The sequence below is a fragment of the Colletes gigas genome, unplaced genomic scaffold (assembly GCF_013123115.1).
Source record: "Colletes gigas isolate AHSC1104 unplaced genomic scaffold, ASM1312311v1 Colletes_gigas_Sc00018, whole genome shotgun sequence".
Classification (NCBI taxonomy): Eukaryota; Metazoa; Arthropoda; class Insecta; order Hymenoptera; family Colletidae; genus Colletes; species Colletes gigas.
Window position 1 is genome coordinate 3,390,481 of NW_025106647.1, and position 26,137 is coordinate 3,416,617.

General features: G+C 36.3%; 1 protein-coding gene across 1 annotated transcript in view; it reads left to right on the forward strand.

Annotated features, from left to right (window-relative positions):
- Nucleotides 1–26,137, forward strand: part of LOC122400453 (nuclear receptor coactivator 2-like) — a 286,464-nt gene that overhangs the window by 26,272 nt on the left and 234,055 nt on the right. The window lies entirely within an intron of this gene.

Here is a 26,137-nt window from a genome sequence, read left to right on the forward strand (position 1 = left end):
CCAGTTTGCAAATATTGAGGGTTAGAGCCGTATTTTGTGTCGTGAGCGTTCATCCCATTATATAAACGGTGGCATAAAATCGCACAGTCGTATGCAGCGGCATAATCCGAACGCGCAATTGTAATATCAAGTATTGTCTAGAACTCGAACTCGAGCACGTAATTTTCTGTTTTATTGCCACGTTCTTCACCGTACTTCGATAAAGTTCGTATGCACGTATCGGTGTGAAAACGATAATAAAAAGGATGCTTATTGTTCAATCTTCTTGAACGACGATATTCACTGCTACGATTGTGAACAAGTAAACCTGAAATAGGGTTTAATATCTCCCATAAGAAAGGAAGACCACCCTTAACCTATAACATAAAGTTAAATATATTCAGATTTATTTTTAAAATACGATTCTTTTCTTTGGTGTCGTTATATTTACTGAAATATTCGGTTCTATCTTTGAATATTATACAAATATTCAAATACTTCGATTCTAATCGCAATCAGTAAACTTTAATTGTGTGATCATGTATAGTCAAGTGTATATCTTGTCAGATGTCACAACTTTCATAATGACATCTTGTCCGGGATGATTCAAAAATATAAACTGGAAAATTCATTAACCTTACGATCAACCCTTTGAAAATAATTCTTTGAATAGTTTTATGGTGCCACTTCCCGTACTCGCCACCAGAGGGCTACGCTCTCTCGTAAGTGCTCGACCGTCCTTCCAATACCTATATGTATACAGGATGTTCAACCATTCCTGGGAAAAATTTTAATGGGACATTCTAGAGGCCAAAATAAGACGAAAATCAAGAATACCAATTTGTTGATCAAGACTTCGTAAAAGTTATTAACGTTTAAAGCTCACTTCATGCTGAGTGAGAACCACTATTGCATGCACACAACTGTTCGCAGATTGCCGTTCTACAGGCGGAACTTTAAACGTTACTAACTTTTTAACGAAGCCTCAAACAACAAATTGGTATTTTTGATTTTCGTTTTATTTTGGTCTCTAGAATCTCTCATTAAAATTTTTCCCAGTCTAAGGCAGAGCCTGCTAGGATTTTCTTAGTGATAAGTCCACTAGCAGGCCTTAGAACCCAGCAAGCCGACACAGTTTAATAATTTCGATTAATAGCATCGTTAATTGAAGTGACTGAAGGAATCGAATTCGAGAGAAGGAGTAAAACAGTCGGTTTGGGTGCCAGTTATCTTACTTCGTTGTTTCTCGGTATTCATCTCGGCGATGCGTTAACGTTCTCTCGAGCCCCTTGCTGAGATTGTCAGACACAGAAGCGGTGGACGACCAGTTTGCAAATGTCGAGGGTTGCCATCGTATTTCACGTGGTACGGGTATACGAGCGGTTTCGCGGCGAGATTCCCAGAGAGGAGGCAGATCGCCAATAAACGGAACGAAGAACCGTTTTCTATGCATGTTACGTCTATTCAATCCTTGATCGTACGTATATATTGTACACACATATATACCTGCAAAACGCTGGAGACTTTCACTTCGATCGTTAATTAACTCCGTTCGTTTTGTATAAATCGATCTTTGCGCGATTCGCCCGTACAAAAGGCGTTACGAGAGAGAGAGGGGGGGGGGAGAGAGAGAGAGAGAGATATGATAAAAAAGAGCAGAGCGATTCTATCGGGTTGCGAGAAACGGCATAAGCAGGTTTTTACTAGATTCTACCGTTTCTCGTTGATAACTGGCCAGAATTTACGAGGTATCTATAATTAAACGCGATATACCGAAAGATACGGAGCGGCTTTGGTGGGTTTTATTACCCCCGGGATGCAAATTAAACAAGCAATAGTTACGTCAAATAAAACTCGACTGAATTCTAAAGATGATTTACTCCGTCTTATTTCTATCTTGCGCGACACGCTCGTGTGCCATATTTTAATTGAAGGGACTCGGAGAACACGCTGTTGAGAAATTGTATAAAGTATTAAAAAGTTAATTGAACAAGGCGTTAAAAAGAAAATTGTTTGAGAAAAATGTCCATAAACGTTCGTCGAACAGAACGAGTAACGTTAGTTTCTACGATTTTTCAGAAAACGAAAATTTATTCTTTGTTTAATTCTCCATTACTTCCGACTATTGTATTCCATTTCAAATTGTAAATTTTGCGAATGGTAAACATTTTCTTTTTTCTTTTTCGTCTACTAAAAATGTGGATTAGATAAAAGTATGTCGAATATAAAAATTCGGCAAAAATGGCTCTTGTTAGTTCTTTAGTTTGCGTTTTAAAAACACTGACGCTAATATTTTCATTTTCGTAATTAGAGTTATAACAGAGACTAGAATATTTTTTACTGCGACTATTCGTTGGTTTTCATCTTGCAATCACGTGAGGCTAGTATTATAATAAACGTAATACGGCACCAACGTCGAATCGTGAATTACACGTTATGCGTAATTCTACCGTAGCGGTTCGTACTCATTATAATATCGTTTGTTGCATATCACATGTACATCTATAATATAAATTATCCATCATTCATGCTCGTAAGATAACCACGACTGCAAAGAATGGACATTATAGCGTTTAGTAATCCGCGATGTACATTATTTGCATTGAATGTTTCTTTCTATTCTTCTTCGATTATACAACTTCACATGCTTAGGAGATTATTTTTCTTGGCAATTATGCAGATCTAGCTGTGTTTCGGGAACGAACCAAGCATTGCAATTCTCCCACGTAAATTACTATGTCGTTGACAATAACAAATAGCAATAGCACTAATAAAATAACTCATTATTTGAAATCGCTTTATTTCAAACGAATTGTTATTATTTTTATTTCAAGTTAAATTTGCACAGGTCTGACTGATTTAATAAGTAAAAACTAACGAGTCATGTATTATTTGATTTCAGTTTAAAATATCCCATTAAGGGGCCATTCTACCTTGTAGGCATACAAAATACGTGTTTCTTTGTGATTTTTTTTTGCGGGTTATTAAAGAGCGATTAATTCCGGATTTTGTAGATACATTTATTATATATTTAGCTATATTTACGAATTTTTGCAACGCATAATATCTATTGATTACGCTGTTTTTGTTGATCATCAAACAACAGTTTTTACGAACGGCACCCGACTGCGTACGTGATATCTTGCGAACAAGTTATTCGAAATCCTAAAACCAACGATATTCTTAATATAGATGAGTGTGGTTATAGCATGAACTAGGATCTTTTCAAAAAAACAAAAAATGGCAAAATGGCAGCTATTTTACGAAAAAATACTGAATATTTTCATATATTTGGTTGCTTTTTTGTTAATAAAAGAAAAAGTATTGCATATATCGCAATTATCCTAGTTCATGCTATAGGGAGACCAGTTCTGAAGATACTGTATAAATTTGATGTCGATATCTTGAATAGTTTTTTAGTTATCACCCACGCAGTGCCGAAAAATGTAGTTTCGAGAAAAACAGTTTTAAAGTTTCACGTCCAGTTGTTATACCTGCACGCGGTACATTTCAACAGGCTATAACTTCGTTAGTTTTTCAAATTTCAATTTAATATTTGGTAGATATAATTCGAGACAACATACTAAAGGAAAATGCAAAAAAAAAATATCGATTTTTTTAATCCCACAAGGTAGAAAGGCCCCTTAATATATTTGTTGCGTATAACATAATTCATTCTCGGTACTGTGTCTCTTTCGCTAATTATCCTTTTTCACGTCTAGAACTTATTATCGTCTATTAAATAAGTAAATATGATTCAAATTATATCGCGATTAGTCTCATTTTAATCAGAAGAATCCGACAAATATGGTAATAACATTTTCATTAACCAATAGTCGACAATAAAAACAGTGTTATTATCGCATTAGTATTGCTCATCGAGGACTTATCTCATAGATTGTTTTTTTTCTTAGTCACCGTCGAACCGCTCGATGACCCGTCTGCGTGTTAAATTACTCGCGTGGCTGGTTTCGAGGATTTCCCCTAATAGTGGGGATAACATTTTTACACTTAACGCAGACATCAGTTTCGTTTTCATAGCGACGACACTATATTTGTCTAGAGATATCGAGTCGATAGTAAGTAGTCCATAACGATTTTTGTTCACGTATACTGTTGGATGACCTGCTGCTTCTGAGTCATTGAAGGGTCCCATCCGATCACTTCGTTCCAGCAGTTATTTTTGTAAAGCATTATTCATCACCGTTCTTTGTCCTTCAATGTATGCATTCACACAGATTCTGTCTTATTCACCTAGCAGCCAAAGACTAAAACTAAAGGGTTGCTTTTTCCACACAAAATACTGTAACACGCAAAGTGTGACATCAAGAATGGATACTTAAAAGCAACGAAATAAGTTCACGTAAACACACGTCTAACTTTGTTCTCGAATTATAGAAGTTTTATACAGAGTGTTTCTAGAACAACTTTTACATTAAGGGGCCTTTCTACCTTGTGGGATTAAAAAAATCGATATTTTTTTTTTGCATTTTCCTTTAGTATGTTGTCTCGAAAATATATCTACCAAATATTAAATTGAAATTTGAAAAACTAACGAAGTTATAACCTGCTGAAATGTACCGCGCGCAGGTATAACAACTGGACGTGAAACTTTAAAGCTGTTTTTCTCGAAACTACATTTTTCAGCACTGCGTGCGTGATAACTAAAAAACTATTCAAGATATCAACATCAAATTTATACAGTATCTTCAGAACTGGTCTCCCTATAGCTTGAACTAGGATAATTGCGATATATGCAATACTTTTTCATTTATTAACAAAAAAGCAACCAAATATATGAAAATATTCAGTATTTTTTCGTAAAATAGCTGCCATTTTGCCATTTTTTGTTTTTTTGAAAAGATCCTAGTTCATGCTATAACCACACTCATCTATATTAAGAATATCGTTGGTTTTAGGATTTCGAATAACTTGTTCGCAAGATATCACGTACGCAGTCGGGTGCCGTTCGTAAAAACTGTTGTTTGATGATCAACAAAAACAGCGTAATCAATAGATATGCGTTGCAAAAATTCGTAAATATAGCTAAATATATAATAAATGTATCTACAAAATCCGGAATTAATCGCTCTTTAATAACCCGCAAAAAAAATCACAAAGAAACACGTATTTTTCATGCCTACGAGGTAGAATGGCCCCTTAAACGTTTTTAAGCCGCGGGTGGCGGATGGTCTGGGTTATTGACCTATAATAGAATTTCCATTTCATGTAAAAAGTTGGTTAAAAAAATTCACTATACATGTGGAAGTTATGAACAAGTTGAATTGGCAACACTTGTACTGGATTATGTATGGTTCATTTTATTTGTAACGCCAATTGTCAATGTCTAAATTATGCGAGACAAAACAATGAAGAGAAAATGGTGTTCCTACAACAACAGTATTTTAGTAATTTATATTTGCTGTGTGAGAGCCATTCAAAATGAACATTGTTTATGCGAACAACACCCGGATGTGTTGAAAGAATAAAGAGATCAATGTTCGGACGTTTATATGCTTGCATATAGAATCTGGGTGGCAATTTCGAGTTCCTCTCGCGAAGGTAGGCGGCTACAAGTTACCAAAAGAGAAACTCCCGCGATTCAAAAACGAGATCGTGTCGTACATACGTTTGTACAAACTTATTTTATTGCTTCTAAGTGATAAATTCAATCCTAAAGTGTTTCCTATAAATTAAATAACATCCTGTACGTATCTCTCGAACGCTGCGTTCCGAGTTCGGTGTTAGCCTCAGTTTACTCGTAGTTCGGACAACTTAGTCATACGTTTAGTCTAAATCTCACTCGCTGTCGAGTTGCTAGAAGTCGGTACTCAGTTACCCGATACCTAGCACTTAGCGTCAATTACTGTCAGCCTTTAAACTGTGTCGTAACTGCACGTTACCGCAAGGAACTGTTATCGAAATATATTCTATTGTTACGATATAACTTGGTCGACATTCCTTTTATCCGGATTCCAACGACACATTCTTTCTTACACGAATGCTCGTGTCATCGAAATCGTTTTACCTTCGAGAGGAAAGCTTTTAGCCGTGACTCGGAAATGAAAAGAAATGGAAGCGTATGAAACTTGTATAATTATATCACCAGTAATATTTTATTCGATAAATGTAAATGTATCGTCACGAGTCTACGGTTGGTTTTCTTCTCATTTCTGAAATATAGATACATGCATGATAGACCCAACTAGAAGAAAAACTTTGTTCATTTGATGAGTTCTTTTTATTTCTTTGTTTCGTTGATTGTATCGTGCGTATACCGAAAGAGAATGATATTTTTTAAGTTGATTCAGAAAAGCGAGGTTCAATCGGGATTAGAACGGTAAACAAAGGTTTGCTGTATACGTAAAGCACGGAAAAAGGGTCATGGATGTACGATAACGTTGATACATTGTGTAATATAAGTTCCTGGAATTTTTCACTTTGAAATCCCACAGTGCATGTATTGAAGCAAATTTTTGTGTGTAAGTAGGCAACATTGTATTCAGTTGTTACGCTAAAAGACCCCACACGAATCTTATGGAAAATAGCCCCCGGTTAAATTAGCTGAACGTTTGATATGATGTGGTTCATTATGTCTTGATGAAAAGTTCCAATAGATCCAAACTCGTAAATTGAGCAGTTTCCGAGATACAGGGGATCAAAAGTCAATAGTAGTGCGCCTTATTCTAGATTACCACTTTTGAACATATCTGAGTGTAAAAAGTACTGTTGTACACTGTCCATTTATTTGACCCCTTAAAACTCAATAGTAGTACTGTGGGCCCTTAAATATTACCCCTTGAGCCCCTGACCCTCTGACTCCCCTTCTGGAGTCAAAATAAAAAAACGCCAAAAAGGTAAAAAATGGTTCTCCTTTTCAATGTACAAACATGATGCACCGTCGACATTGACATTACCCAGTGTGCACCACGAAGAGGTTGCTCGATCGGATTTTGCGCACCATGTGGCCCTGAAAAGGGCCGTTTTTATAGTTCTCTCTATTCGGCCATAAGAATTTCAACATTCATATTGTCTTAGTGCCCTTTATTAGCGGCATCTCTGGTCGTATTTAGAAGATTGCCATCCGAATATTTGGCATGCCTTTGATGACGAGCAAATCCTAAAAACCTTGTAACACTTGCAATATATGCGCATGTACCCAATGTTTTGGAACCAGATTGACAGGTCCAGTAGTAACCATTTATTACTTCCTCTTCTAGTTCCAGTTCATTTTCGGGAATGTGAGAAATAAGAATTTGATAATTGGTATAATTCCGAAATTCTGAATAAACTTTTAGTCTTCTAAGGCTGTTATCTACCAACGAAGTGTCAATCTGTAATTCAGCATCATCTTTTTGCAGCAGAGAGTCAGGGGGTCAAGGGGTAATATGTAGGAGTCCACAGTACTACTATTGAGTTTTAAGCGGTCAAATAAATGGACAGTGTACAACAGTGCTTCTTACACTCAAATATGCTCACGCGCGATAGTCTAGAATAAGGCGCACTATTATTGACTTTTGATCCCCCGTATCTCGGAAACTGCTCAATTTAAGGGGTTTGGGCCTATTCGAACTTTTCATCAAGACATCATGAACTACATCATATCAAAAAGTTCAGCTAATTTAACCGGGGCCATTTTCCATAAGATCTGTGCGGGGTCCTTTGATCGCAATATGACAACCAGTGTATTCACGGCAGTAATTTACACCAGTCGATCTCGAGTGTGCTCTGCGATTTTTGCGATAGAAAGAACTGTCGAGCAAACAATTTGTCTTAAATTTTGCGTTTGTAATGAAATTTCTTGTGCCGAAGCGTTGAAAATGTTAGAGAAAGCCTATGGTAAGTGGTGTCTATCAAAAACGCAAACATACGAATGGTATAAGGCATTTAAAGAGGGCCGAGAACAAGTGTAAGATTTGCCGCGTACCGGCGAACCGTCAATGCTTTCGACTGACGAAAACATCGAAAAGATAAAAAAAATGATCATCGATAATCGTCGCCTGAGTGTTAGAGAGGTGGCTGATGAAGTGGAAATGTCTCACATGTCCGTGCATAACATTTTAACTGAAGTTTTGGGCATGAGACGCGTCGCTGCACGACTTACCCCGAAGGAGCTGAATTTTCTGCAAAAAGAACATCGAAAAGCAGTTGCTGAAGACATGATTTCACGAGCATCTAGTGACTTTACCTTCATGAAACGCATCATAACCGGTGACGAAACATGGGTTTATGAGTATGATATGCAAACAAGTCAACAATTTTCGGAATATCGCTTAGAAAATGAACCAAACCCTAAAAAACCGCGTCAAAGTCGCTCGAAAATTAAGGTCATGCTCACTGTTTTCTTTGATTATAGTGGTGTTGTTCATTCGGAATTCCTTCCAGATGGGCAAACAGTAAATAAAGAATATTATTTGAGCGTCATGAGACGCTTGCGTGAAAATCTTCGTCGGAAACGGCCAGATGTGTGGAAAAACAATTCTTAGATTCTGCACCACGATAATGCTCCCTCGCATGCATCGATCTTGGTACGTGAATTTTTGGCCAAGAACTCAACAAATGTGATCGAACAAGCACCGTATTCACCAGATATGTTCCTCTGTGACTTTTTCTTATTTCCGAAACTCAAATTACCCCTTCGGGGAAGCCGTTTTGAGTCGATAGAGGCCATAAAAGAAAATTCGCAGAAGGAGCTAAAGGCGCTACTTTCTTCAGCATTTAAAAAGTGTTTTGAAGACTGGAAGAAGCGTTGGCGTATGTGTATTGCTTCTGATGGGGCCTACTTTTGTTGAGAATAGATATATTTTGAATTTCTCAATTGCGATCTTTCTCGGCTCGACGTCGGCCCAGGCCGGGTCATAAAAACCATGGGTGTGCCAACCATTTGGCGACGCCTATAGCCGGGCTTTTCTCCGTTTTGTAGTTAGTTGTGCGACAACACTGACCTCAGAGAAGGTCCTTCGCGTAGTTTTTCGTCTCCGTGTCTTGTACTATACCTTGTTATATTTTTTCAATAAACTATTTTTCCTTCTGCATGTAAGCGATTGAGTTCAATCTTTCACAACGACAGATCCTCAATAACTTTGAAGGCGAGAAAATAAATTTGGGTGATTAAGTAAGCAATTTCAGTTTTATTTACAAATTCCGGGTACTTATTTTACATAATGTATATCTATTTTTCACACCTATTTCCAAGATGCGTACGCAAAAGGACCAAATACCATAATGGGAACAGATAAATTATACGTTTCTCGAAGAATTTCCTTTGATGCTCGACAAAATTCGAACTGATGCAATCGGTACATTATATAATATAATGTTATAATGCAAGAACATCGAAAGCCTCTTGGCTCTCTAGGCAAATCATTTAGATTTTACAATAAGATATGAAATATTTTTTCCAACCGAGTCGATGAAACAACCTGCGTGGCAAAAAAATGTCCTGGCCGTCGGTGGTCAGGAATTAACATGCTAATATTTTTGCCAAATGTTTAATTTATACAGCACGTTGGAATTTATTCGTCGAGCGTGTGTTGGTAACCTTATTAAGCAATAAAGCCAACCGAGTAGCTGGTTCTCTAATTGTCTTCAGCAGTTCCCCACGGTCGGATACTCTGGAAGGACGAGTTTTAATTAAATTGAAATGATGTACACCGATGGAAACGGATGGTCCGACCGTTCAGGTGATTTTACTGCATGATAAGGTATTCGATACTTTAATCGGTCCTTGCCACGGAAAATATTACGGTATTAAGTACTAATTGTTTCGTGGAGCGTATGAAAATCCGATAATTTGTTATCGTTTATTCAAATTATTATTTATTCCCTGGAATAATGTATGCAAAGGCGGGAATTAGCGGTAAAAAAGACGACTCGCGATTGGAACAGGAGAGGGGCGATATCAATAAATGTCGTAAATACGCTATTTTTAGTATTCGCTGCATTTAACCGCGGTTATAATACCAACGTGTACAATACGGATATACAACTCACGCGAGCTCGACAGAGAATTGTAAATGGAAGATTTTCACGGGTAATAGCATCGACGAGTACATTGATTTCATTCTTTTGAGATTAAGTAGTAAAATTAGTTCAAAATAAGGTCTTCTTCCGCTAGCCAGATGCATTCGTTTGTTATCAAATTTACCACGACACGCTTAACAAAATCGCAATTCTTTGCATCTCCAATATTTGCTAATTCGTGAATCTATGAATAAAAAATTAATGAATTATTTATATATTTATTTTTTCGGAATTAATTGAGAATTCAATTCTTATCATTAACGTTTAATTTCTTATTGAATGTTTAAAATTGTTTTCATTTTCCAAATCTCAAGTTTTTGCAATTTTTCCGGTGTTAATAGGGAACATGTTAGAATAAGCTTCAGGATATTCAGCCGGAATCAGAAACAGTCTTATGAAGCTAACACAGACTTGTATTTAAATATTGCACTGTTTATTAATAAAAACGGACGTGTTTAAATTTGATACAGAGAAGTATACATAGTACATAAAAAAGAATAGAATAGAAAGAGGGCGCGCGGACTGTTGAGTGTACGCGGTGAATTTAAAATATAGAATTTATTTCTTATAGAACAAAATATTTTGTTGAAAAATGGACGTCTTTTCTATAAACTGCATAATAAATGTTGCTACTGTATTATAGTTTAGTTTCTTTAATCTCTGAAAATTTATATTGGTTGTTTATTCAAATTGGTATTGAGCTCACAAGTATTTGCTTGTGTAAGGAAGGACCTGCACACTACCAACTAATAAAGTATTTTTTCAATTCATTTCATTTTTATCAAATAAACGTTTCATTTTTTAAAATGTGTATACCTATAATATTAATATGCAATGTACACAGTACAGCAGATTTGTGGTTAAAAATCAGTCGTAAAATATTTTACAAAAATATACTGGAAAAATTTGTATGTCTTTTGGCGGTATAGTCTGTATAATGTAGAACTTATTAGGTAATCTTGCTGATAAGCAACGTTTGCGCTCCGACGTCGATTTAACGAAACTTTCCAGCTTTATAGAGCGATAAAAAATTAGGGACACATATTTTTGTCTCACGTTTAAAAATAGTTCCAGGGTTAAGATTACTCTAACAAATTTCTCCCGTGTTGTCTTGAAAACCATTGAAAAAATTCAAGATAGTATTAGTGAGTTTTTTTATTTTTCGTTGTTCTAAAATCTTGAAAAGTTTGATTAAAACAGCGGGATAATAAACGAAACGCCATCATCCCTCTGATTCTTCACCCTTCTTAGTCTGTCCCTTTCCATTCCATCGCAATATTTTTCAGTCGGCAAAGACCAAACGAGTAAGCAGTTATTAACGATATTCCCTACGGGTTGCCCTAACACGTAATCAGTTACGCGCGAAGAATTTCTCGAGTACCTTATTCGCGTGTTTTGCAGGCAAAAACGTAATTACGTTGCCTGCTGGTGGTATTTATTTTGACTCCTTTTTCGCGAGAAAATTGATAATGAAAGCATTATATCTCGCTGTTCGTGACGTAAATAATTTCGTTCGATGAAAGCTTCGCTTTCGTGGCACGAATATCTTCCCGAAGTTTACATTTTCGATATTAACGTCTGCGTTAAACGTTTTGGCCGATCAAGGCTATTTCTCAGTTATGGGTTACGTTATAAATCATTTCTTTCTCTACACTATTGCTACTCCCCCGCATATTCGAGCTACTATAGAAACTGCTTCCTATGAAATCTTATAATTGGTATACGCGATGCACAACAAGAATTCATTTTTATTTATTATGTTTCTTAATATAAAAAAGTGGAGAAATATTCGTTTCAATTATTTAACATAAAATACACGAGTTCAGTCTTCCAAGGCGCGAATGACAATAAAAATAGCTATTTTCTTATTGGTCACTTTTACGCGGCAAGAAAATTCTTATCTCTTTGAGGTTAGGTGGGTCAAACCATTTACCTTTTGTCTCGCCTTTTGCTTAGCTTTCGATGCATGCTGGGATATTTTCTAACCCACCTAACCTCAAAGAGTTAAGAACGCGCCGTATACTCTAGTGCGCACAACGACCGCGCAACTTTTCTTTCCGCGTAAAAGTGACCAATAAGAAAATAGCTATTTTTCGCGGGGAAACACCTAAAATATGGTATTAACCCTTTGCTATACAATGACGAGTCTGACTCGTTACAAGTTCTTGATGTCAAGTTTTACAATCATTATGCTACTCACTCTTCATGAAATTTTATATATTAACATCAACACATATTTACATTCACGAGGTATTCGTAAAACAAATCTATTCTTTTCCGTGATCATGCCTCTGCACGGACAAATTTGAACAAAATTAAATAGTATACATTTAAGAAATTATTTGGAATTAAATCGTACGTCAAGGTGTTAATCCTTACGCTACCATTTTTTTTATTTTTATTCTTGACACATTGTGCGTCGCGTCGAAACGTTTATTCGGCTCGCGTTCGCGTAGGTTTTCGCGTAATCTCGTAAAGAGAGTATGTACGGCCAAGAAGGATTTAGAAAGTCGGGAGGGTGGCTTAGCGCGATCGATCGATGGTCGGAGGCCTCCGCTCGAAAAAGTTCGTTCGACTTTAATCCTGCGCCCGGAGGATCGATCGATTTCTTCGTTCCCCAGGTCGGCGTCGAAAGATTCGAAAATCTTAAGGTCAAGACCGACATTCGAAAGTTCGGGAACATCGGGTCGGACCTTGATCCGAACGTGTCCGAGCGCCGTTTATCGGGGAACGCTGCTCTGAAGTCATCCAAATCTAAAGTTGCCATTTGACTTCGGCGGCAATCGCGAAATTCGTGCGCCGACAACCGGTTTATGAACAAATGCGCTCTTAATATGCGAACATACGGCACCGTTCTCTTTCTGTGGATGAAATTTTAACATAAGCGATTCTTAAGAGGACTGGTCCCCAAAGAGTATCTTGCTACCGATACCGCTGATAAGAACGTTGGCTCGTTAGCGATTCGACTCGAATAGTCCGGAGCCGCAAAATCTTGGTTGATTCTAAGACGAGGCTCGCTGAGTCAGCGAGGCCACCGGGTGAATTCTGGCGAAACACCAATTAATTGTTGTAACACTCTTATTTTGAAGCTCAGAATCCGGAACGAATTATATAATTTATTGGAAACACGATTATGCGCACCGTATTAATATTGTGGAGGCGCTGACGCGTTACCGGGTAATAAAATGTTCTTTAAGATATCTTTTTGGCACCCACTGGTTGTGTTTTGACTATTAAACAGAAATTTCTTGTAATTTTTCGGGTTTTTAAACACACATACATATATTTTTCAATAACGAATACATATATGTTATCTGTTATTTTTTGTTTAACTTTTTTTTTATATAGAAACAAATTCTCTCTGAAATAATTTATTTAAAACATTTTTCAAAATTGGAATATATCATCTATGTGTTCGTTATTGGAAAATAATTTTGAAAAATATTTTAAATAAATTATTTTACAAAGTATTTCGTTCTATATAAAAAAAAAAGTTAAACATCATTGTTGGAAATGTTTCCCATTTCCATGTTGGCAAACATGCACGTGTTGGAAATATTTCTCTTTAACATGTTGGCAAACATGCACGCTTTTTGTTGAATACAGGGTGTTCGGCCACCCCTGGGAAAAATTTTAATGGGAGATTCTAGAGGCCAAAATAAGACGGAAATCAAGAATACCAATTTATTAATGGCGGCTTTGTTAAAAAGTTATTAATGTTTAAAGTTACGCCAATACTGAATTTTTTTTTCGAAAACGCGTAGGATTTCGGGGATATGTCTGTTGACCAAAAATGATTGTAATCGACACCTGCAACCGAAAATAATTTTTCCAGAACGATTTGAAAATTTTTTTTTCGTCGAAAAATTTAGGTTACCTTTGGGTCGATTTTTCTTAAAAATACGTTTTTGATTTTTAGTAATTTTGTTTGACGCCCTATAGAAAAGTTGTCTAATACCTTTTTATAGGTACCCATGAGCTCTACTTTAGAAAAAAGTTTCACTGAAATATATTCACTATTGTAAGAGTTGTGGCTTTTGAAAATTTGACCATTTTTATGGGGTTCTTCTCATTTTGCAGGGTCACGAATCTACTTTTCAAATATTTTTGCGATTTCTACATATTCTTCATCAAAATACACGTTGTTTGCTGTTTGAAACATTAAAATCGTCCAATCCGTTCAGAAGTTATGATGTATTAAAGATCAGGGAACCATTTCAGGCCTCACATTAGATTTTCGGTAAGGAATTTTTTTCTCGAAAATGCGTAGGATTTCGAGGGTATGTGTAATGACCAAAAATGATTGCAATCGACCCCTGCAACCTAAAATAATTTTTGTAGAAAAATTTGAAAAGTTACTTTCTCGCCGAAAAATTTCAGAAGCTTCTCGAATTTTTTTCTCAAAAGTGGGTAGGATTTCGAGGGTATGCCCAATGACCAAAACTGATTGTAATTGAGCCCAGCAACCGAAAATAATTTTTCCAGAACGATTTGAAATTTTTGAATTTAATTGTTAATAACTTTTTAATGAAGCCGCCATCAACAAATTGGTATTCTTGATTTTCGTCTTATTTTGGTCTCTGAAATCTCCCATTAATAGATCGGTACCACGTATGCAATGATTCGTGCAATATTAAACGCAGCGTCGTATTTATTGTCTAATCCTATAACCTACGCTACAAACATTTTCTCTATCTTCTCTGACAAATAGCAAACTGAATGAAGCGTTGTTCCATGTATGCCTTTTTTAAACCTCATTAATAATGTTCACCATAAATGTTTTAATTAATATATGTAGGAAAATTTAATTTCGCTTAAATAATTACTGTCTTTAATGAAAATAGTATTAAAGTGGTGTGTCGGAAGGTATCGATATTCATCAATGTTAATTGGTTAATCAATTCTTGCTTGTGTCTGGACTCGATAGATAGCGTGCGATAAACTATCCATCCGCGCGATGGGAGGTCCCCTGCATTTTGACAAGTATGCGTCTTTTTCCTTTTTATAAGCTAAGATTAAATTTCATTATGATTCGAGAAATTATTTTATCGGGTATTAATTATCAACGAAGATTAATTTAATGTTGATACAAACGTACGTCACCGATGACTGGGTTTTATATGGTCAGCTTTTTCATAGATCACTCAATTTTTTAAATTATAGTAACACAAATAAACTGTACTTTGGCAAGTGACTTTTCCGATGTATGTTTCTTTCTTTTTACAATTCAAAATACTTTCTGATACTTTTGTTTACTTATACATATACGGGGTGTCCCGTAAATAGTGTAAGAACCGGAAATGGGGGGTAGGTGAGACGATTCTAAACAACAATTTCCTTTGCAAAAATGTCGGATGGGGCTTCGTTTTTGAATTATTAACGAAAAACACTGACCAATCACGGCGCTCGCCTTCCGCGCGCTCAGGGCCGTCCGACCTCGGAGAGCCACCGCGCCGGGTAGGTAGCAAGATGCGCGTTGAAAATACATCGAGGAACGAGTACAAATAATTAAAAATACTACCACTGCAACTGTTACCTAATTCGTGAATTACTACGTAATTAGTACGTAAATTACTAAATGGAATTTACTTTTTATTAATTATTTGTATTCGCTGTTTCCAAGGAAGAAGGAATAAAATCTCGGAATTTTTAGAAAATTAACCCTTCGCACCCGAGTGACGCTTCTCGCCAGAGTGTTTTAAAATTAAAATAAGAATTATTATCAGAAAATTAAAATAAATGCGGTAAGAACCATTTGTAACCGTTTGTTATTAAAAACTGTACTGAAAAAGCAGACTGGATTTCTGCGTACCGAAACATTCCTCGAATGCAAAGGGTTAATAGAGAAATAATTGAAATTCGACTTACCCATTCATCTGCAAGTTGATCTACTGCGCTGACAATAGGGCCCGGCCAATGCACCGCTGTCGATCACGGCAAGGTCGAAGACCCGAACGAAAATCAGTTGATGGGCCATCCCGGTCACTGTACCTGCTTCTCACCCCGAAAAAACTTCACAGCACGGTCACTAACACTTTTCACTTTCACATACCGATGCGTTCCGTTGCACTCTTCTTCGATTGTTGCTCCTTCCTGGGTTGATAACGGTGCCTGGATGTTGCTCCCTCCTGAATTGTTACTCCTTCCTGAATGGTTGTTGCTCCCTGAATTGTTGCTCCTTCCTGGATTGTTGCTTCTTCGAACCTTGCTCCCTTCAGGATTGTTGTTCCTTTTCGCTGGGATAATGGGCGCGATACGTGCGGGCGGCTTTCTTCGCGTTCCCCTTGGAGTCCGCGAAAACGAAGAACGAACGATAATACTCTGCGTTTACGCGTTCCATCGCGTGCGTCCGCTTCTGTTCAGAAACGCGTAGGTTCTGTGAAAAATTTTGACTGACAAATTGCATTTCCCTCCCCGAAAAAGTTCCAGGTAAGGCAACCCATTGTCGCACGATTCGGAGTTACCTGCGATCGACGAACGTGCAGACCATGTTTGCCGCAAATGTTTGCTGCTAAACCGTACGGTCGACTCTTCTAATAGAATTTTTAAAATTCACCGTGAATATTTTTCCATGGAAAATTTGTTATAAAAAAGAAAGAATAATATACCATGAAAAATTAAATAAAATAAAAAGGTTTTGTTTATAAAAAATAATCCACGAAGAAGGAGTCAATTACATAATAGATAATATGCGATAATAAATAATATTGGAGCAACAAAAAACAAAAATATTTAAAAAGAATATTAAATAATATTTTTTCTAGTTCTTATTTCTCAAATGAAAATTCCAAGATGATATATTTTTTAATATTTGTGTTAAATATTTTTGTTGTACAATTAAATATGTTATCCATGGAAAAATATTCACGGTGAATTTTAAAAATTCTATTAGAAGAGTCGACCGTACGGTTTAGCAGCAAACATTTGCGGCAAACATGGTCTGCACGTTCGTCGATCGCAGGTAACTCCGAATCGTGCGACAATGGGTTGCCTTACCTGGAACTTTTTCGGGGAGGGAAATGCAATTTGTCAGTCAAAATTTTTCACAGAACCTACGCGTTTCTGAACAGAAGCGGACGCACGCGATGGAACGCGTAAACGCAGAGTATTATCGTTCGTTCTTCGTTTTCGCGGACTCCAAGGGGAACGCGAAGAAAGCCGCCCGCACGTATCGCGCCCATTATCCCAGCGAAAAGGAACAACAATCCTGAAGGGAGCAAGGTTCGAAGAAGCAACAATCCAGGAAGGAGCAACAATTCAGGGAGCAACAACCATTCAGGAAGGAGTAACAATTCAGGAGGGAGCAACATCCAGGCACCGTTATCAACCCAGGAAGGAGCAACAATCGAAGAAGAGTGCAACGGAACGCATCGGTATGTGAAAGTGAAAAGTGTTAGTGACCGTGCTGTGAAGTTTTTTCGGGGTGAGAAGCAGGTACAGTGACCGGGCTGGCCCATCAGCTGATTTTCGTTCGGGTCTTCGACCTTGCCGTGATCGACAGCGGTGCATTGGCCGGGCCCTATTGTCAGCGCAGTAGGTCAACTTGCAGATGAATGGGTAAGTCGAATTTCAATTATTTCTCTATTAACCCTTTGCATTCGAGGAATGTTTCGGTACGCAGAAATCCAGTCTGCTTTTTCAGTACAGTTTTTAATAACAAACGGTTACAAATGGTTCTTACCGCATTTATTTTAATTTTCTGATAATAATTCTTATTTTAATTTTAAAACACTCTGGCGAGAAGCGTCACTCGGGTGCGAAGGGTTAATTTTCTAAAAATTCCGAGATTTTATTCCTTCTTCCTTGGAAACAGCGAATACAAATAATTAATAAAAAGTAAATTCCATTTAGTAATTTACGTACTAATTACGTAGTAATTCACGAATTAGGTAACAGTTGCAGTGGTAGTATTTTTAATTATTTGTACTCGTTCCTCGATGTATTTTCAACGCGCATCTTGCTACCTACCCGGCGCGGTGGCTCTCCGAGGTCGGACGGCCCTGAGCGCGCGGAAGGCGAGCGCCGTGATTGGTCAGTGTTTTTCGTTAATAATTCAAAAACGAAGCCCCATCCGACATTTTTGCAAAGGAAATTGTTGTTTAGAATCGTCTCACCTACCCCCCATTTCCGGTTCTTACACTATTTACGGGACACCCTGTATGTGTATATCAGTTCTTCTTCATTCATTTTTTTAACGATGTTTCTGGTATTCTTTATGTATTTCGTTCCGTTTTGCAACAAACGAGCGAAACAAGTATTTCATATTATTTCATGTTAGAAGTCTAAATACATAAATATTGCAATAGATAAGATACAGATCTAAAAACACCCAATAATCGCTGTTCGAGTAACTATTTAAACGATAGCCGCGCAACCGTTAATATTATAATTGGCACAAAATTATTGAACTTCATGACTGTAATAACGGAATAATGCGTGTCTAAAGAATTACTTTCATTCAGCAATTATGTCCTGATTCTACCGACCGAATTATTGAAATTGCATTCGTCATAGAAACAAAAACCAAGTTTCGTCGCCCGCTGTTATAATGGAGGCATTTAATGAAACAGATTTAAGAATAGAATAGTAAACCTCTGTTGATAACAAAATACGCGTTGAATATTTAAAAATAATTAAAAAATAAGGTATGATAAAAATTATTGGAGAGTGTGTTTTACTCTGTATTTTACTTTCCGCGAAAATATGTTAAAATTTTATGAGGTTATTATCATATATGCATGAAATACACGATCGAGCATTAACCGAATCTGACTCGCTTTCACTGTTTCTCAGTCGTTCTGTCTGTTATCACTCTCGTTCTCAATGTATACAAAAGTTAACAAGCCTCGAACATCGAGGGAAGATAAGAGCGGCCAAAATTTAAATACTTTTTCTTTCATTCTGCTACGATTCGATCACGAACCAGTGAGACTTTGAAAGAAATTAAACTTATAGAGGTAGCGAATCTTTATTTCGGTTTTAATGTTCATAAATATAGTCAATGAAATGGAAAGTTTATAATATACCAACAAACTTTCCATTCCATTGATGAAGACAACTTTATTTCGCATTAATTTCACAGTGGAAGAAAGAATATTAAATTGGATGTTATTTCATTTAATTTTAATTTACTATCTTATTACTAAATATTATCAGATTGTTGATTACAAAGAATATATTATATAGGCATTCCTAGAGAACTAGTACTATTTTTATATTGTCCTGAAACGATAAGTAAACAGAGCAAAAGAAACAATTTAAATTAGTATATCAAATTGTGTTTTAAAGAATATTTTTTTCTTAATTGAAGTTTAAATGAAAGTCAAATTCAGGAAACATGATCTTAAAAAGTAAGACGCTCTGAATCTATCGAGGTTCGAATTTTTCCTGTTACCCATTGCGAGAGGTGAAGATAAATACCCTCATTTGCGTTTCATTAAATTTATCATTTGCTTAAAGCTTATTAACATGTTGATTGCTCAGCGACTTTATTATATCTTACCGTCTTCGTTGCAGCAAAATTTTCACTATCGCAACCAGATAATGATAAAGTATTACGCAATATGATTGAGTTAAATAGAATCGCCGAGTCAAAGAACGGTACAAGTCCAAAATCAACCATTTTCAAATAATCTCGAAAATGAATGCAAAGACACTATTATTTTGTGACCAAGAATAATGCATAAGAAACATTACTAATCATGCCCATGCAGAATCAATTACAGTAAGACTATATTAACAAAACAGAGCCACTCTAATAAGAAATATCTTCTTGAAAGTCCATTATCATTGACCGAAAAGATTAATTCTTTTGTACATCATGTTGAATTTACTTTAAAATCACTTTACACATTAAATAATTTCTACTTCAGTTACATTTAAAATAAGTTAGTAAATAATGTTCTCACCTGCTGTTCTTTTTCAAATTTATATCTGTTATACAGGGTATTCGCCCCACACACAAATTTTTAACGGGAGATTAATGGGATTTTAATTTTGAATCATTAAAATCCTTCAATTCGTCCAGAAGTTATGATTTTTTAAACATACGCATGAAATTTCGGGGAAACATTTCTGGTCACACAGAATATTTTCGGTAAAGAATTTTTTCCCCTCGTAAGTTCGTAGAATTTCGGGGGTACGTGTATTCACCAAAAATGATTGTAATTGACCCCTGTAACCAAGAATAATTTTTTTAGAACGATTTGAAATTTTTTAATAATATTTTAACGAAGCCTCAATAGAGAAATTGATATTCTTGATTTTCTACTTATTTTAGCCTCTAGAATCTCACAATAAATTTTTCCCAAGGGTGGCCGAACACCCTGTATACTGGGGAAAATTTGAATGGAGGATTCTAGAGGCCAAAATACGACAAAAATCAAGAATACCAATTTGTAGATGGAGGCTTCGTTAAAAAGTTATTAATAATTAAATTCAGAAATTTCAAATCGCTCTAAAAAAATTATTTTCGGTTGCAGGGGTCAATTACAATCACTTTTGGTCATTACACATACCCCTGAAATCCTATGCACTTTTGAGAAAAAAATTCCGTACCGAAAATCTAATTACATAGATGCCTAAATTTTTCGACAAAAAAAAAAAACTTCAAAGCGTTCTGGAAAAATTATATTTATATACAGGGGTCAATTACAATCATTTTTAGTCATTAGACATACCCTCGAAATCCTACCCACTTTCGAGAAAAAAATTCGAGAAGTTGTGAAATGTTTCGACGAAATTAAAAAACTTCAAATCATTCTAGAAAAAAATTCAGTACGACCGGAATTTTGAACGTTAATAATTTTTTAACAAAGCCTCCATCAACAAATTGGTATTCTTGATTTTCGTCTTATTTTGGCCTCTAGAATTCCCCATTAAAATTTTTCCCAGGGGTGGCCGAACACCCTGTATAGAATATGTATCTTATTGGTAGCCATTTTCGGTAGATTTTTAATAACGTGAAAAGAAAAACGAAACGTTTACAATATCCTTGTAAGTATGACAAGAGATGAAATAATGATTAAGGTTACGAAAAGAAAAGAATAACTACACATTAATGATATAGCAGGTGGGTATAAAGACGTTTCAGCGAAAAGCGAACGAACATTCCGGCTCGACCCAATGCAATCTAATATTTTAACGATGGCCGTTCATCACTTACGAAAGTGGAGTGAACGTTGTCATTGCGTAGTTAACGATGCGGTTTTACCAAAGCAGCATTCGTTATTACGAGCGGTTTTAGAAGCCGACCGCCGGTTATATTGTGCGTCGTCCCCGATACTTCCTAGCGAAGAATTCTGAGGATTAACAGCAGGCAAGCAGCCAGGGAAATGGGTGGATACGTGGTCCCGAGCACGCACATTTCGTATCCCTTCTCAGGTGCCCGCTAGCCTGACTAAACCCGCCTACCCGTTTGCCTGCTTGCTTGCCTGTTTGTCTGTTTGCCTGTTTGCCTGTGTACCCCCGTCTAGGATGCATCATCTTCTCGAGTTCTAGACACTCGAGGCAATTGGAACGGGCCAGTATCCTAAAACGAATCGAAAACCGGCTCCCTTTTCTCGAGTATCTTCTTTATAGCTAGTCTTCTCATGATTTTAATTCAAAACCAACTCTCGAGAGCTTCTAGCGAGTCGTTCGAGCATAAATCGTGTTGAGCAAATTATTACGAGTGCGATGCAAAAAACACAAACGTGTTTTACTTAGAAAAACTCGTTGAACAGGTGTCGTTTATGTAAATATGGTGTTTTTCTTTTTCCCATGAAGCTCTATACAGAGCTTATTCGTAACTTTTTTATTATAACAATGATCCTTGAAATAAACCCCAGACGTGATTCGTAAGTTGAACATTCTTATTCAGTGCTAGGATTGCTGTCGAGCAGTGCTGTCTTTAATGTCTCATGTTACAGTGATGATTCTTAACATGAACCCATACATGATTCGTAAGTTGAACATTTCTATCTTTTCCAACTGGGGACTAATGACATTTAAAATACGTGCTCGGTATAAAAGACAATGCTTTTTTTCTCATTCGACGTCCTCTTTTTCGGTTGCCGATTACGGCCGTCGGCAAAAGATAAAGGCGACTTCGAGACTCAACGATATTGCTGTGTGTAAATAGCTGCTGGTGTCAAATTTCGCCTCCCGTTTCACTATCTTCACTTGCAGTTTTTTTTGTTAACAATCCATTGCTCGTCAAAAAGATTTATTAATCATATTTGCTCAGTTATTTGTTGCGATTAAAATGTATGTTAAATCTACATTTATGAGTTGCAAACTAATTTATCTTTCATTTTATTTCATATGAGCAATGTTCATTTTAAGAATTATTACCTTGTCCCAGTCGCGTGGATCACTCCGTATAGGCCAGCGAGCGAAAGAAACGAATCGATTAAAAATTTGCAGAAGATCGAATGTGTCCATTGCAAACAGAAGGCGATCGAAACAAGTGGGCGTTTTGAATACTACAGACCAGCTGCCGTTTCCAAATACCCAGACGAGAATTCCTTGCTACCTGTGGCGCGTTATTGACCGGTGATCGACTCGACCAAACCCGCGTTTTTTTGTTGTTCGTTTTTTCGGCTCGTGTGTGTTAAATACGCAGAAAAGATGGGAACGTCGCGTCGACTGCGTATCGTTTATCAACATCGTGTGCGCGGTCGAACGCAACCGGCGACCATCGGATTCGAGGTTCGAGCATAGAACGAAGGGAAAAGGCAATCGCGATCCTCGCGGGACAAATTGATGGCGTTCAATCAAGCTGCCGTACTGTTTGGTTGTCGTTGAAGGAACTCCGCGTCCGTGCTCGCCGAGAGGAGAATGCAATCGTCAGAGTTATCGCTTCAGTTTCACGTCTGTTCAGGAAATTAGAGTCGTCGTAACATCTGTTATTCAAATTTTATAACTGTTAAATATAAAACGTTTATTTATTGCGAACTATTCAAACACATCCGCTAGCGCCAATCGTCGATGATTTCCATGGCGTCACTGAAAACTGAGATACCCGTAATCGGTGACCTCCATGATAGTCAAATGAAAAATTTTTCACTCATTCGCTAAATATTTTTATACAATTTGAACTTAATTATGTTTGAGAGTTGGTAGTCTTCAAAATTTTGGGGAAAACTATTTTCTGAAGCAAACGTTTGCGTTCTAGTTTGACTCTTCTTCGATCAACATACAAAATCTAAACAATTTTTTGTAAGTGTTTAATTCTTTTTGCATTATTTAGAACGATATCTCTGTCGACAAGGTTCCAAAAGAGAAACGTTTAAATATACAGGGTGTTTGGCCATACCTGGGAAAAATTTTAATGGGAGATTCCAGAGGCCAAAATAAGATGAAAATCAAGAATATCAATTTCTTGACTGAGGCTTCATTAAAAAGTTATTAAAAAATTAATTTACAACATTTCAAATCGTTCTGGAAAAATTATTTTCGGTTGCTGGGCTCAATTACAATCAGTTTTGGTCATTAGACATGCCCTCGAAATCCTACCCACTTTTGAGAAAAAAATTCGAGAAGCTGCTGAAATTTTTCGGCGAGAAAGAAACTTTTCAAATTTTTCTAAAAAAATTATTTTAGATTGCAGAGGTCGATTGCAATCATTTTTGGTCATTATACATACCCTCGAAATCCTACGCATTTTCGAGAAAAAAATTCCTTACCGAAAATCTAACGTGAGGCCTGAAATGGTTCCCTGAAATTTCATGCGTATCTTTAATACATCATAACTTCTGAACGGATTGGACGATTTTAATGTTTCAAACAGCAAACAACGCGTATTTTGATGAAGAATATGTAGAAATCGCAAAAATATTCGAAAAGTTGATTCGTGACCCCGCAAAATGAGAAGAACCCAACAAACATGGTCCAATTTTCAAACAGTCACAACTCTTACAATAGTGAATATATTTCAGTGAAACTTTTTTCTAAAGTAGAGCTCATGGGTACCTACAAAAAAGTATTAGACAACTTTTCTATAGGGCGTCAAACAAAATTACCAAAAATCAAAATCGTAGTTTTAAGAAAAATCGCCTGGGGTAGCCTAAATTTTTCGACGAAAAGAAAATTTTCAAATCGTTCTGGAAAAATTATTTTCGGTTGCGGGTCTCGATTACAATCATTTTTGGTCAACACACATATCCCCGAAATCCTACGCGTTTTCGAAAAAAAAATTCAGTACGGGCAGAATTTTGAACGTTAATAACTTTTTAACGAAGCCTCCATGAAGAAACTAGTATTCTTGATTTTCCTCTTATTTTAGCCTCTAGAATCTCCCTTTAAAATTTTTCCCAGGGGTGGCTGAACGCCCTGTACAATTGTTTTAATTGCATTTATTGTCAGTATCCTATTAACTTATAACATAGCAAATAGTTTTCGTATATTTTCTCATTGGTAATAAACTCGTGGAACAAATTCGTAGTAATCGATCGAGCTATACGATCTGTTATAGTCTTCGTTGAAGGTATTATAGAATATCCGCGATCACCGAGATGAAAGATGCAATTGTCGAAGCTATCGCTTGTTTTACATCTGATGAGGAAATTGATGTCTATGTTATTTAGATTTTATAAATGTTATGAAACATTCATAAGTGTCACGGTTTACTTGCTGTAAGCGTTTACGTAAATTCTCGAGCGCTAGACATAGGCGACTTACACAGCGCCATTGAAAAGTCAGATACTCGTAACCGGTGATTTCCATGATAGTAACATGTTAATTGAAAAATTCCCTACGTATTTACAAAGTATTTCCGTACGGTTTTGAATACGTACAATTATTTTACGAGGCGTTAAACATATCTCGGTTTTAAAATATACTTTGTTTTTATGTTTTTGATTATTGCACAAATTGATCGACGTACGATATGGTCGTAACAGGTCGTTTATTATTTCACCTTTTCGACTCTATGTGGTCATCGTCAAAACAAACAATTCAAGATAATTTATATCAAAGAAAAAGAAATAAATATAAACTATATAATAAGGTATTGCTGATTCTAAAAGAAAGTAGAATATTTAGTTGAGATAAAATGCAATGTACAGATGAATATTCACAAAATGATAAAATATAATGCGATCTACGAATAAGATATATGAAAGTGTAATCCACATTTTGATAACTTACTCTTACGTTACATTTGTTGTTGTTTATTTTATATTTCAACTTAACTAAATATAAATATTTTTAATTCTTATCTATGTATAGTTCTTCCTCTTTAATATGAGTTATCTGAAATATTTTGTTTTGAAAATTACTATAAATAAACAGTCGAAAACATTTATATAACAAATGACTTGTTGTGACTACGTCGTATAGCAATCAGTTTCACACCCCAAGCTTTATTTACTCCAAGGTAAAATTGGGCAATCATTATTACAAATTACGAAATAAGTAATTTTTATACCTTTGGCAGATCTTGCGTTAATATTGATTGTCAGTATTTTATCGGTGTTTGATGTGAGGCGCAGACTTTATATATTTACCTTGGTAATAATTTCGCGAGACAAATTAATGGCGTTCAATCAAGTTGCTCAGCTTGTTTGGCCGTCGTTGAAGGAACTCTAAAGCATCCGTACATGCCGATAGGAAGATGCAATCGTCGAGGCTATCGCATCAGTTTTACGTCTGTCCAGGAAATTGGTGTCACCGGTGGGACGAGTTGCAGCTGACGAGGATTAACTAGCTTCTAACCCGAAACCACGAAAATTGATCTGTCTGAAGTTTCTAATGGGTCTACGTGGTTTTCAGGCATCGTTGGTTTTCAACTCGTCCTCCGACGGAATACATAATAATATTCTGCAGATTGTAATCGTCACCTAGCAGCCATTTTACTGTTAGAAAATAATCGCAAGATTCCATCGGTGGCCAGGATTACGATGGTGTCCCTCGAGATTGAAAGTTTTCTAAGACAAATTGCTTCGTGGACTTATCTATGGAGTCAACAAGTTTCTGTAATAATAATACGAGTCAAGTCCTTGGGCAGGAACATAGACGGGCACAACTTTATTCGAATAATAGACGATAAAAAGAATCAACTTGTACAAATTTATTTATTACGTTTATTTGATAGATTATATTTGTCTTTAGGCAATTAGGAACTACTTAGTCTTACATTTGTTATATTAATCAA